This window comes from Amblyomma mixtum, chromosome 3, assembly GCF_055824585.1.
Source record: "Amblyomma mixtum isolate Tamu chromosome 3, ASM5582458v1, whole genome shotgun sequence".
NCBI classification, from domain to species: domain Eukaryota; kingdom Metazoa; phylum Arthropoda; class Arachnida; order Ixodida; family Ixodidae; genus Amblyomma; species Amblyomma mixtum.
Genome location: NC_143014.1, coordinates 301,017,129 through 301,031,152, shown reverse-complemented (window position 1 = coordinate 301,031,152; position 14,024 = coordinate 301,017,129). Strand labels below are relative to the sequence as shown.

Sequence of the window (14,024 nt, the reverse complement as noted above, 5' to 3'; positions counted from 1 at the left end):
GTCCGCTGCATCCATTCTCAAAAAGAGTGATTGTATACACACGACGTCGTGTTCGCCGACCAGAGGTTTGTACACGCACGACGTGGGTCGCTTGCGCCGTCTAGCGAAGCGCGAAACAAGCGTTCAAAGATTTTCCGAGTCAAAACGAATACACTCTTCGTGACTAAATACAGCGTTGTGAACGAGCACTTTTTCGGCTTGCCTGCATGACGCGAGTCTTAAGTTCGGAAATTTGTAACTTGAGTGGTTTTCACGAGTGCAAGACGACTGAGTTATAACGTTGTTTGAACCATTCCCCTTCCCTCACCACCACCTCCAGTCTTTCGCTTCCTTCGAGGCGGGCCCTAGGCGCTCTCGTAATGGTACACCGCTTGCCTCTTCTAAACTATTTTAGTAGATACCGCGCGGCATTCGGCAGCGCTTTTTGGCAAGCGAACTAGCTATATGTGCCGGTTGGCCGGCCCCCGCGCTGCTGACCTTCGTGCACCTTTTGCTTTTCTAACCAAGTGGTTTTCCCCCTCACCACCTTCGTTATAGTTCGCCCGTCCCGCAGCGGAGCTTCAAACCCCTTCCCAACGGCTGCAGCCACCCTCGGCGTCCCTTTCCGCAGTCGAGCCTGCCATCGCCATCGCGGTAGTCGAGGCTGCCACCGAGCGCATCGCCTTTGGGAGCTGCCGCTACAGATGTGTAGCGGCCGCATAAGTGCGCGCTTGCTTACTTTCTTTCTGTTTCGTATTTCGCCTATCATTGAAACTTCTAAAACGAAGCAGCGCTCGCGCGCGGAGTGCGGGCGCTCGCGGTCGCGTCCGAGGCGCCTGCCGCCAAATGCGCCTGCGTCGGCTGGGTTTCGTGAGACGTACCCGCCGTCTGCTATCCCAGTGTTGCCATACTGTAGTGTTGCCAGACTTGCGCGACTTCCAGTGTTGCCAGGCTATAAGGTTGCCAGATTGTGAACTAAAACCCAGTGTGGCCAGACTATTTGTTCCCTCTCCCTTTTACATTCTCCTCCGCCTACAACTACGCTGTCGCGCCGCAACCGCCCAGCTCGTTAGAGCAGCCTTGCCCGGAGTGGCCGCCGCCTGTTCGCCAAGCGAAAGAGCACGTCCGCGGCGGTTGTGAAATTGTTTTTTTAGTGACTTGTCGATCAGACGGGTACCACAGACGAAATCTGCCGATGCGTGGCCCCAGTGAGCGTATTAAGAGGAGAGAAACGCGTGATTTTGTTGAAATAAGCGTGCTGTGCTCAAATTCACTTGTCGAGCAGACGGGTACGACAGACGAAATCTGCCGATGCGTGGCCCCAGTGAGCGTATTAAGACGAGAGAAACGCGTGATTTTGTTGAAATAAGCGTGCTGTGCTCAAATTCACTTGTCGAGCAGACGGGTACGACAGACGAAATCTGCCGATGCGTGGCCCCAGTGAGCGTATTAAGACGAGAGAAACGCGTGATTTTGTTGAAATAAGCGTGCTGTGCTCAAATTCACTTGTCGAGCAGACGGGTACGACAGACGAAATCTGCCGATGCGTGGCCCCAGTGAGCGTATTAAGACGAGAGAAACGCGTGATTTTGTTGAAATAAGCGTGCTGTGCTCAAATTCACTTGTCGAGCAGACGGGTACGACAGACGAAATCTGCCGATGCGTGGCCCCAGTGAGCGTATTAAGACGAGAGAAACGCGTGATTTTGTTGAAATAAGCGTGCTGTGCTCAAATTCACTTGTCGAGCAGACGGGTACGACAGACGAAATCTGCCGATGCGTGGCCCCAGTGAGCGTATTAAGACGAGAGAAACGCGTGATTTTGTTGAAATAAGCGTGCTGTGCTCAAATTCACTTGTCGAGCAGACGGGTACGACAGACGAAATCTGCCGATGCGTGGCCCCAGTGAGCGTATTAAGACGAGAGAAACGCATGATTTTGTTGAAATAAGCGTGCTGTGCTCAAATTCACTTGTCGAGCAGACGGGTACGACAGACGAAATCTGCCGATGCGTGGCCCCAGTGAGCGTATTAAGACGAGAGAAACGCGTGATTTTGTTGAAGTAAGCGTGCTGTGCTCAAGTTCACTTGTCGAGCAGACGGGTACGACAGACGAAATCTGCCGATGCGTGGCCCCAGTGAGCGTATTAAGACGAGAGAAACGCGTGATTTTGTTGAAATAAGCGTGCTGTGCTCAAATTCACTTGTCGAGCAGACGGGTACGACAGACGAAATCTGCCGATGCGTGGCCCCAGTGAGCGTATTAAGACGAGAGAAACGCGTGATTTTGTTGAAATAAGCGTGCTGTGCTCAAATTCACTTGTCGAGCAGACGGGTACGACAGACGAAATCTGCCGATGCGTGGCCCCAGTGAGCGTATTAAGACGAGAGAAACGCATGATTTTGTTGAAATAAGCGTGCTGTGCTCAAATTCACTTGTCGAGCAGACGGGTACGACAGACGAAATCTGCCGATGCGTGGCCCCAGTGAGCGTATTAAGACGAGAGAAACGCGTGATTTTGTTGAAATAAGCGTGCTGTGCTCAAGTTCACTTGTCGAGCAGACGGGTACGACAGACGAAATCTGCCGATGCGTGGCCCCAGTGAGCGTATTAAGACGAGAGAAACGCGTGATTTTGGTGAAATAAGCGTGTTAACTTGAAGCACTGGTCATACTCATCCTGGTCACGGCACTTGTTAACTTGAAACTCTGATCCTCCTGGTCACGGCGCCAGTTAAGTTTCTCCTCTGGATCGTCGTCGGAATGGCCGGCTCGTCTATGCATGTGGTTAGCAGTTCGAAGGGCACTTCGCGCCAGTGGCGGTCCCAGAGATTGGTTTTAGGGGGGGCGGACGAACTTCCGTATATAAAAAAAAAATAGACACATTTTTTTTATCTACATTTTATTTGTACAACTTTTGCGCGTTTTTTTTTTTGAAAATTAAATGATGAACGATATAAATGTTATACCATAAATCTTGCCTTGAATGTTAACGGCTACGTGAGAAATATTCATTTCGATGCCAGGGAGAAACAGGTCGTCGGATGAGACATCCGCCCCGCCAAGGTGGGTCTAGCAAGGTCAATGCACCTGTCCGGGCATTTCACGAGTACGATTGGCGGCCCTCATTACTCAGTTCGGGGAAGGAGCTTTGTTCCGCCCTTGGTCACCTCCGACAAGGCGGCTGGGCGGTGCGTCTTGTGCAGCCAACCGAAGGGACGATCCCCACGCTGGCGTCGCTGCGTCTCATGGTGGGATAGGTGGTAGCGGTTTATTTTAAAGAAAAAATAAAAAGGCGAAGGAAAAGAATGTTGCCGGCCGCGTCAATTGCCATCTAGTATCGTAAGCACGCGAGCTGCAGCCGGCGGAGGTGAAAGGGAAAATATAGCGAGGAGAAGGACAGGGAAGAGCTTTGTATGCTATTTATAAAATACAAAAAGTTATCAAGTTCGCGCCGCTCGCGCGCAAATGTCCGGGCTCTGTCCGAAAGCAAGAGCGCGCGAGCGGCCACTGTGCACAATCGTTTACAGAAAACGACAAATTGTACGTAGCGTCCTGTCTCTAACTAATCGCGCGCGTGGCACACTGCACGAGCGGCCGGGGTGGGGCGCCCGGCCTCGTAGAGTCCGAGGTAGCACCTAAGGAGCGTGCATGCCACGCGTGCACTACCTAGCGAAGAGCAAGCGGGAAGTCAAGCCCGCCTGCTCGCCCACGCTGGGATAAAGACATGAATGAGTGGCTCCACGTCGCCCCGACGAGGTTGCTGGCCACCGCAACCGCATGTGAATGGCACCGCCGTCGTCGCCGCGCCGGCGCCAAGGCAAGACAACAGCGGGGCATGGCAGGGCCCCGATGCCTCGACAATAACTACGAATTTTAGAATTGTGTGGAATAAAACTGCCGCTAACACGTTGAACGTACAAGGTAGGGGACTACTGGACACATCACAGACGAAAAAGGTTTGCTGATTTACGTCAAAAATCACATCTCGCCCTGTGAGAGCCCGAAAACGTACGTTCGGGAAGATATGCAAAGGCTTTTGGGGAAGGGGGGGGGGGGGAGGGGGGAGCGCCCCCTCCGCCCTTCGGACCGCCACTGCTTCGCGCCTTCGTCCACTCGTCCGGCGACACGTTGCCGGTTGGGGCAGCAACTCCAAACTTCTTGAGAAGCAAAACTAGTTTATTGAAGACGGAAACAAAAATAAAGGCAACAGGAGGAAAAGGCGGTTAAAAAACAGGCGGTTTGAAAAAAGGCGGTTTGAAAAAGGGCTGTAGAAAAGCGGCCGAGATTGGGACTCGGCGCGCTCCTCTTCTTTGTTTGCAGCTGGTTTTAATACCGTCGATAATTGGGCGGAGCTTTATTAAACCTGCTCTCGCGCAATTTCAATCAATACTGCTGGAGTGGCACTGTAGGTACAAGTGGGCGGCGGCCAGTGCTCGCCAGACCCCGACTCCCGACCTTACTGACCCCCACCCACTTGAGAGCTAATCTCTTTTTAATAGGAAACGGTCGTCGGCCCCTTGGTCCCCGTTTCCCGCGGCCTTGGAGAGCGTCCGAAGCGCGCGACGCGCTGTCACCATTCCTAACCCCTCTAGACTTCCGATGGACACGGTAGTTACCGTCGAGAGGGGGAAGGAACCTACTGGCGCCGTAGGCGTCTAGCTTACAGGTACCAACGACGCGTGCTCAGATTCACGCAACATTGACACTTTTAATTGGGGTAGGCAGTGTTGAACTGAATAACTGATAACAACGAAATTGTAGGCTGTGCTTGGTGAGCTTCGAAAAAAGTGCGAAATTCGGGCGTCGTCAGAAGCAACCTTGCAGAAATAATTACTTCATGTGCGCGCATCCTATTATTGCCCAGTCACTTCGTAGTGGCTAGATATTTTTTTCTTCTGGCAGTTAAGAATGCTCTGCAGCTCGTGCTGCGTTGAAAGCCGCATTCAGAACAGTAATTGTAGGAATGAAAACATCTTCGACCGAAGTCCGTCTTGATGGGTTTTTGAGATAGTTGAGAGGAAACTGACGCCAACCAATATTTTTACTTTTTTGCCCACCGTTTCGGGATCAACTTGGTCCCTTCTTCAGGGGTGACTACAGTGTGCCAGCAGCAGCGGGGTGCTGCCTTCGCTCTGCCTTTGTTAGCCCGTGGCGCAGTGCACTAACGCACGACGAGGGAAGCGTTCCTGGAGTCCTATTCGTCGCCGCCTTTGTGAACCGGATGTGCCATGACTCCACATGTCGCCTCTTGAACGGTTTTTTTTTTTTCGCGCAGATTTTAAAGGTTTATTAAAACGAAATACAAATGAGTTGTAAGTTTCATAAAAAAGTTAGTACAGTAGGAGGTCCCAAAGTGAAAACTGTCTGGGGAACCTCCCATCAGGAATACATAAGAAAAGTGCACAAGTTTGGCAGGGGAGATGGAACAAAAGTATACAATTAAGTTAAAACCTATTAGTGTAATTTGCGCCAATGAATAAGTTATACAATAGTTAGCGGGCATAATTTAACAAAAATGGCATAAAACAGCAAAGCATAAGAGCAAGAGAAAGAACACAAAAAGACATCGGATAGCAATGGGCATTGAATAAATGCAGATATAAAACATAGGCGGAGGAAAAAAAAAGAGGTTCCAGATGAGTAACATTATGACCGTTCGCTGTCAGAGTGGGGAACAGAAAATAAGATTAAGGCAAACTTAAGCATGGCATGAAGCTGAATGGGTTGATGAGAGATGTTTTTTTAGTAAAGTGTAGAAAGCGGACTGCGAACGTGCGGATTTGATTGCTAGTGGTAATGAATTCCAGGTTTTGATGGCGGAGAAAAAAGCAGTTTGTTTTCCATAATTTGTACTCACTTTTGGTAGAAGCATATTGTTTTGTTCAGATAATCTAGTGTTATTGCTATTAGCAAGGAAAGATGCGGAAAAACAGAGAAGTTGATTTCAACAAAATCACGCGTTTCTCTCGTCTAAATACGCTCACTGGGGCCACGCATCGGCAGATTTCGTCTGTCGTACCCGTCTGCTCGACAAGTGAATTTGAGCATAGCACGCTTATTTCAACAAAATCACGCGTTTCTCTCGTCTTAATACGCTCACTGGGGCCACGCAGCGGCAGATTTCGTCTGTCGTACCCGTCTGCTCGACAAGTGAATTTGAGCTTAGCACGCTTATTTCAACAAAATCACGCGTTTCTCTCGTCTTAATACGCTCACTGGGGTCACGCATCGGCAGATTTCGTCTGTCGTACCCGTCTGCTCGACAAGTGAATTTGAGCTTAGCACGCTTATTTCAACAAAATCACGCGTTTCTCTCGTCTTAATACGCTCACTGGGGCCACGCAGCGGCAGATTTCGTCTGTCGTACCCGTCTGCTCGACAAGTGAATTTGAGCTTAGCACGCTTATTTCAACAAAATCACGCGTTTCTCTCGTCTTAATACGCTCACTGGGGCCACGCATCGGCAGATTTCGTCTGTCGTACCCGTCTGCTCGACAAGTGAATTTGAGCTTAGCACGCTTATTTCAACAAAATCACGCGTTTCTCTCGTCTTAATACGCTCACTGGGGCCACGCATCGGCAGATTTCGTCTGTCGTACCCGTCTGCTCGACAAGTGAATTTGAGCATAGCACGCTTATTTCAACAAAATCACGCGTTTCTCTCGTCTTAATACGCTCACTGGGGCCACGCATCGGCAGATTTCGTCTGTCGTACCCGTCTGCTCGACAAGTGAATTTTAGCTTAGCACGCTTATTTCAACAAAATCACGCGTTTCTCTCGTCTTAATACGCTCACTGGGCCACGCATCGGCAGATTTCGTCTGTCGTACCCGTCTGCTCGACAAGTGAATTTGAGCATAGCACGCTTATTTCACCAAAATCACGCGTTTCTCTCGTCTTAATACGCTCACTGGGGCCACGCAGCGGCAGATTTCGTCTGTCGTACCCGTCTGCTCGACAAGTGAATTTGAGCTTAGCACGCTTATTTCAACAAAATCACGCGTTTCTCTCGTCTTAATACGCTCACTGGGGCCACGCAGCGGCAGATTTCGTCTGTTGTACCCGTCTGCTCGACAAGTGAATTTGAGCATAGCACGCTTATTTCAACAAAATCACGCGTTTCTCTCGTCTTAATACGCTCACTGGGGCCACGCATCGGCAGATTTCGTCTGTCGTACCCGTCTGCTCGACAAGTGAATTTGAGCATAGCACGCTTATTTCAACAAAATCACGCGTTTCTCTCGTCTTAATACGCTCACTGGGGCCACGCATCGGCAGATTTCGTCTGTCGTACCCGTCTGCTCGACAAGTGAATTTGAGCTTAGCACGCTTATTTCAACAAAATCACGCGTTTCTCTCGTCTTAATACGCTCACTGGGGCCAGGCATCGGCAGATTTCGTCTGTCGTACCCGTCTGCTCGACAAGTGAATTTGAGCATAGCACGCTTATTTCACCAAAATCACGCGTTTCTCTCGTCTTATTACGCTCACTGGGGCCACGCATCGGCAGATTTCGTCTGTGGTACCCGCCTGCTCAACAAGTCACTAAAAAAATAATTTCGTAACCGCCGCGGACGTGCTCTTTCGCTTTGCGAACAGAACAGGCGGCGGCCACTCCGGGCAAGGCTGCTCTAACGAGCTGGGTGGTTCCGGCGCGACAGCGTAGCTGTAGGCGGAGGAGAATGTAAAAGGGAGAGGGAACAAATAGTCTGGCCACACTGGGTTTTAATTCACAATCTGGCAACCTTATAGTCTGGCAACACTGGGAGTCGCGCAAGTCTGGCAACACTACAGTATGGCAACACTGGGATAGCAGACGGCGGGTACGTCTCACGAAACTCTGCCGCCTGCGTCTAGGCGGCCAAGAACGATTATTAGCGGCTTTGTAATTCTGGAACACGCGTCTCTACAGGCTACAGGCGCGCGCGCACGCACACACACGCACACACACATTTTGCTCCGGACGCAGCAAGGCTGTAGCAGCATTGGAAACATTGGACTGACAATTTTGTAAACAAGACTGACGTAAACAAACAAGTTCAAACGCGCTGCGTAGAAGCGGACGACTTTTCACCACTCCCTCCGCCTCTCCTCTCGGGCCCGCAGTTAGGAAAAATAGAAGTAAAAAAAAAACACACAAATGCGAGCGCAAGGACGTTACGTGGAGTGTCATATGACTGGCTGGGACGGAGCGGTGGGACCGTGGCCTCCGCGATAGAGCAAAGAACAGCGGCGCGCATCCGGAGCCGATCACGGAGGCCACGGAGCAACAAAGTTGATATTCGTTTTTCTCGTCAGATGGCGTAACCGCATCACGTCGTGCGTGTACAAACTTCCGGTTGGCGAACACGACGTCGTGCGTATACAATCACTCAGAAGGAGTAAGGGTGGCTCAGTGGTTATGGTGCTCGGCTGCTAACCCTAAAGACGCGGGTTCGATCCCGGCCGCGGCGGTTGAATTCCTTTGTAGGAGAAATTCTAGAGGCCCGTGTACTGTGCGATGTCAGAGCACATTAAAGAACCCCAGGTGGTCGAAATTTCCGGAGCCCTCCACTACGGCGCCTCTCATAGCCTTAAGGCTGGTTCACATGCAAGCGAATGTGCGATTGAGTGGCGCGTCGCAGCGAAAATTTCCAACTTGTTGGAATCTGACCGCTCGTCACAGCGGCGACTCGAAACAGGTATTTCCGCCGCGGCGGCAGAATTCGCTAGCAATTTCACTTGCATGTGAAACAGGCTTTAGTCGCTTTGGGACGTTAAACCCCATAAACTAAACATTCTCAAAAACGATATCGCCCGGAGAGCCCGCCGGAGAACACCACCGTCGCGCTACGGACGACGCTATAGCTTGCTACTCACGTCGTAAACGCAGCAAAAGCGAGGCAAGGCGGTTCGTCCCGTGAATCCTTGTGTGCCACGTTCGCTGACAGAAATGACCACACCGGTTAAAAATTGCGACGCAGAAAACGACGAGCAAACGTGCTCCCATGGTTGCCAGCAATTAGTAAGCTCCCACCAGCTCCCACATCGTATAATGGCGATTGCGATGGGCTGCGATGGGGTGGTTTCGGTTTTTACTCGAATCCAAAGCGCATGCGATTTTGATACTTATTTTTCTCGAAAAAAGGTGCGCGTTGGAATTGGGTAAATACGGTACTTCACGCTTGAAGTGGAGGAGCAGTGGCCCGACTCTTGGGGTTTGTATTTAAATGGTTGTTTGGGTAGGCACTTTATAACAATGGGTTAGCAGAGATGTTTTGGTCATGAACAGGTTTTTAGGCCATATGTGAATGTCAGCTTGATTCTTCTGTCTGCGATGAGTGGTTAACTGCATTCTTATAGAGACTATTCATGAGTGATGTCCTGTACTAACTACTTGAAATCCTGAGTTATGTACTGGGTCCAATCTCTCTAGGTAGGATGACCTAGCGGAACCATAGACTATGCACCCATGATCTAGGCAAGATCGTACTAGAGCACAATAAATGTGCAAAAGCCATGTCCTATCGGACCCCCACCATTTTTATGAGAGCACCTTTAGGGCATTTAAGGATTGGGAAGCTTTTTTCTTCAGGTGTATGCATGTGTAGAAGGAATGCGAGCTTTTTGTTGAAAGTTATAGCTAGAAATTTATTCTTCTTTTACTGATAATTCGGTTTCCCACAGGTGTAGGATGAGATTGTTCTGTAAGCCTTGTTTGAGAGAGAACATGACAGCCATTATTTTCTGAGAAGTGGAATCCATTTCTGACCGCCCATGTCGGTAGCTTATTTATTGTCAACAGATAGAACTTCGTTTGATTCTTGAATTGTAATTCGTCTATTGAATGGCTGATTTATAGAACCACTTGCTGGAAGTCTGTGTTTCTCAGCTGTGTTTTTGTATTGTGAAAATTATTCTGAGTGTGAGAACAGGACACACTTGAGAAATGTTCACCTATAAGATGTCTGCTTGTTCCTCCATATTTGTTTGTGCACCAGGGGCTGTTCGAAAAAGAATTGTGAAAGGGGAGAAGTTGCCATTTAGATTATGATCTTGCTCCAACATTTTTTTAATGTTATTGAACAATTTACAGAAGGTATGAAGTTCTGACAGAAAACATTCTCAGCATTACAGAAAATACGCCGTGTATTTTTTCTCATCTTTTTAAATTATATATGGTTCTCGTGAGTTGAGTACCTGCGAAAAATTCCTCAGGCTTTATTTTGCTTCTTTTTCACTTCTATATATTTTTTTGTTATACTTAAATGTTGCAGTTCTGTCAAAACACTCCCGAGGACTAAGGAATAGCTAGGCATGCCACAGAAATAATACAGGACGTAAACATTTCATTCAGTTCATCAGCACTGAGATGATCCACAAATATTCTTTCTAGGGAGGACTTTTCTCGAAACAGCTCCAAGCCACCTAAGTGGAGCATCCAACAACGCGGTTTGTTTGGGATGATTGATGGTGATGACAAGCTGATTCCTACATGCAGGTGATTGCTTCCATAGGGGTTGTCAAGGATATCGCATTTAAAATTCATAAAAAGAGACGAACTAAAAGACAAGTCTATTACAGCTCATTTTCCCGAGCTTGGAGAACAGTACGTGTTTTTGCCTGTATTGAGCAGGCAGACATTAATTGAGAGAACTAAATCTTTTAAAATACGACCCCTAGTATCAGTCTGCACACTTCTCAAAAAACCGGACTGAGCATTAAAATGCCAAATTACCTGTTATGGCTCTGGTAGCTGTCAAAAAGTATTTCTAAGTCATGAAGTGTAATTGTTAGGTGTGGCTAAAGATGTACAGAACATATTGTGATTGTTTTAAAGTGAAGGACAGTGACTGCAACAGCTTCATATTTTGTTTTAAGCTTGATTTCGCGGGTTGCAACACCGGTCTGGATAACACGGGCAACACCTCTAGACAGCCTATTAGCTTGCTCTATGTCACACCGAAAGATTTTATGCTTCTTCAAGATATCCTTCTGTTTGGGACCTAAGTTGGTCTCCCGTAGGTATAAAGCCAAAGGAGAAAGATTATTTAAAAGCTCTTTTATGTCACTAATTATGTAATAGTTCATGGCAGTTATGTTGTATAAGCAGTGTCATGTTGGATGATTTTTGGGAGTGTAGTTAAAAACTTAAGATACCAGTTTTGGGGGTGCTGTTACTGGGATCTTCTTTCTTTTTTTTTGCTCAAGTGAGCTATGCTACTGCTACAGCAGGAGCAAGTTTGGCGTTTGGTGCATCGCCTCGCTAGAAGCTCTGGAGGCCTGCGGAGAACCCGCAGGTGTACGGTCTGTTCGGCAAGACCTTGAGTATGCGGGGTGATCCCCTTCACAGTATGTGCAATGTAGTGCAGCTGCTTCACAGATGAAGTTTCAACAAATGAACTATCTCCTAGGAGCAAGCCTGGGTGGAAATGGATGTGCTCAGTGTGGAATAAAAACAGAGTAAAAAATTTTTGCCTTAGCAGTTCAAGTTGCACGCATGAAATAAAATGCGGTTTACTGTGACCTTACCTCCACATTTCTCACATAGAAGTTTTCCGTGTTTTGTCAACTGTGTTAGGTGTGAGTTTGTCTGCAGTATGAAGACGGCATAAAATTACTTCAGTGAAATGTTCTTGGTGTGTGCATATCTTCTATTCTCCGCTAATGGTTTTTACCAGATATAGCTTATTATTTACTTCATTATTTCAGTTAGCCTGCCAATGATCTCTCAGCTTACACTGTGCTAACTTCACGCACTCTTTGTATGGGATGCATATTTTTTTTTATTTCCTTTTTCCGAGCTTGTGCAGCACATAAGACAGTCTCTCATTTCTATCTACACTGACATGATTCGAAAACCAGCAGAATCTTATCGTGGGTCCTTTTGCTGTAGCTTCACCTATGTTGATTTGATTTAGGGGGGTTTTAACGACGTCCCAAAGTGACTCAGGCTATGGGGGACGCCGTAGTGAAGGGCTTCAGAAATTTCGACCACTTGGGGTTCTTTAACGTGCACTGACATCGCACAGTACAAGGGCCTTCAAATTCCTCCTTAAAATCTCCTTCAAATTTGTACAGTAGATAAGCACCTAGGGGCTAAAACAGTGCACTGACTTTCATTGGTATTTATATAAAGAAGCACAAGAAGCATTGCCTTAAATCTAGCATTTTTTAATGTAGTAGTGTTTTTAGAAAATCATAGGAAAAAACCCCCTTCCCAATTTTTCTTAAAACTCCTGAAACAAGTCTCTAGAACGAAGCTTAAAAGAATACGAAATAACAGGTAGCATTATTTTGTTTCCAACAATGGTATCCAAAATCGAACCTGTTGCTTCTAAAGCATCGGCAGGAGGGCCTAAATGAAGGGGCCAAAGCAGCAGACACACCTTTTGTAGCTCGATGTTTTCCCCTATCCCAAGACTAGGACCTTTTTCATCAAGAGAGAGCATATTTCATTACATATTTATGGACAAGTACTGAGCTGCGATGTAAGCAGGAATTGGGGATGTCGCCATTGCCTGGTGCAGGTAACAGCTGGAAGTGTAGCTTCTAGGAATACATGTAAACAAAAGCTTTCAGTGTAATTTTCCGACTGCACAGCACAACTACGAGGTTTCCTTTCATTAAAAAAATTAGGGCTGATTTGCGTAGTTAATCAAACATGAAGTAGGTTCACTAGAACCACTTCCCGCAGCTATAATTTTATAAGCAGCAGCAAGAAGTGCACTAGGGTTCTATGAGGCCGCGCCGCCTTCTCATTGGCTAAGATGCGCGACACGGCATTGCCATGGTCTCTTTCGCGCTTCAGGCTCACGGAGACAGAGAGAGCAATAGCTGTTTCCAAGCCTCCACACAGGGAACTAAAACAAGCAAAACTTGGAGGTCCAGTTGCCTTATCGCAAAATAGAGTACAAGGTGTTTCACGTAACTTGAACCAAGGAGTAAAAAAAAGCGGGAACTTGCAGCTGGGTGAAACCAATGACACGTTGTTTTCCGTCATGTGGCATTCTGCAAAGTATTTTTTGTTCTGCTGAATTAGCTAATTAACTAAGAATAATTATGAAAAATTTCTAACATTCACTTCTGGTGAAATGCATTTTGGTAAGCTGTAGGGGAGTCAAGAAACAACAGATCAAATTTTTTCCAACAGCGTACCTTCATGCGTGGTCCTTTTTTCTGGCATTTAAAGATAGCCTGCGAATTATGAAAATACCCCATGACTGTGCTCATGCACTATCATATTGCAGCATTCCCAACCAAATTTTGAACAAAAAAAAATGTGTTCTAGAGTTGTTTGGGCTTCTTGGTCTTGTTGTATGGCTAGAGGATGGAGCACAAAAGCTAACAAGAGAGGCGCTGAACTACCAACAAATGCAGCTAGGACCCACATGACACCAGGAAAATAATAACAGCACAGGAAAAAAAGATATCTTCATGTCAAACACCATCCATCAGCAGCAACGTTTGACATGTGTACAGCAAGCAGGCCCGATGAGAGAAAACTGAGACCAGTAGACAACTAGAAGACAATGAAAACAGGTAAAAGTAAATGAGCAAGCCAGAGCAGTGTCAAAAACAGAATGTAAAGTTGAAAGTATAAGTTAAAAGAAACAAAAAAGTATCATAAGGTCAGAGGTAAAATATAACAAAAAGAAAAACAACAACATTTCTAACAAGGAAACAGAACAGGGCGAAAGCTGAGTCAAAACCGCGCAATCATAATAGACACGGGGCAGTTTCAACCAAAACGATCAAAAAAGGAATAATGGAAAAACAAAGACATAACATGAACTCCAAAGCTGTTTCAAAATTAACATTCTAGGAAACCATACTCCTAGCCAAGCAGTAGGGGAGAAAAGGTGCTGACACACTTGTCCCCGGCTTTGGTAATCAGCAGAGCCTCAATGATCATTCTTTTGATTTCATTCTGAACACGTGCTTTGACTCTCGTATGTGTGTACAGACTCACAGTTTTCAATGCCCTACAGTCGTCATCCGAATGGCTGCCGGCCTTGTTTCTTAAAAGGCGGTAGTGTTCCAGTAACCTGTCATTTAGGCACCC

The 14,024-nt window shown here is 47.2% G+C and overlaps 1 pseudogene across 1 annotated transcript in view; it reads right to left on the bottom strand.

Moving 5' to 3' along the window:
* Positions 1-10,974, bottom strand: part of LOC149355372 (uncharacterized) — a 57,961-nt pseudogene extending 46,987 nt beyond the window's left edge. Inside the window, exon 1 of the transcript XR_016289348.1 lies at positions 8,840-10,974. The product of XR_016289348.1 is annotated as an uncharacterized LOC149355372 (transcript). The remainder of the gene's footprint in view (positions 1-8,839) is intronic.
* Positions 10,975-14,024: the final 3,050 nt, after the last annotated feature.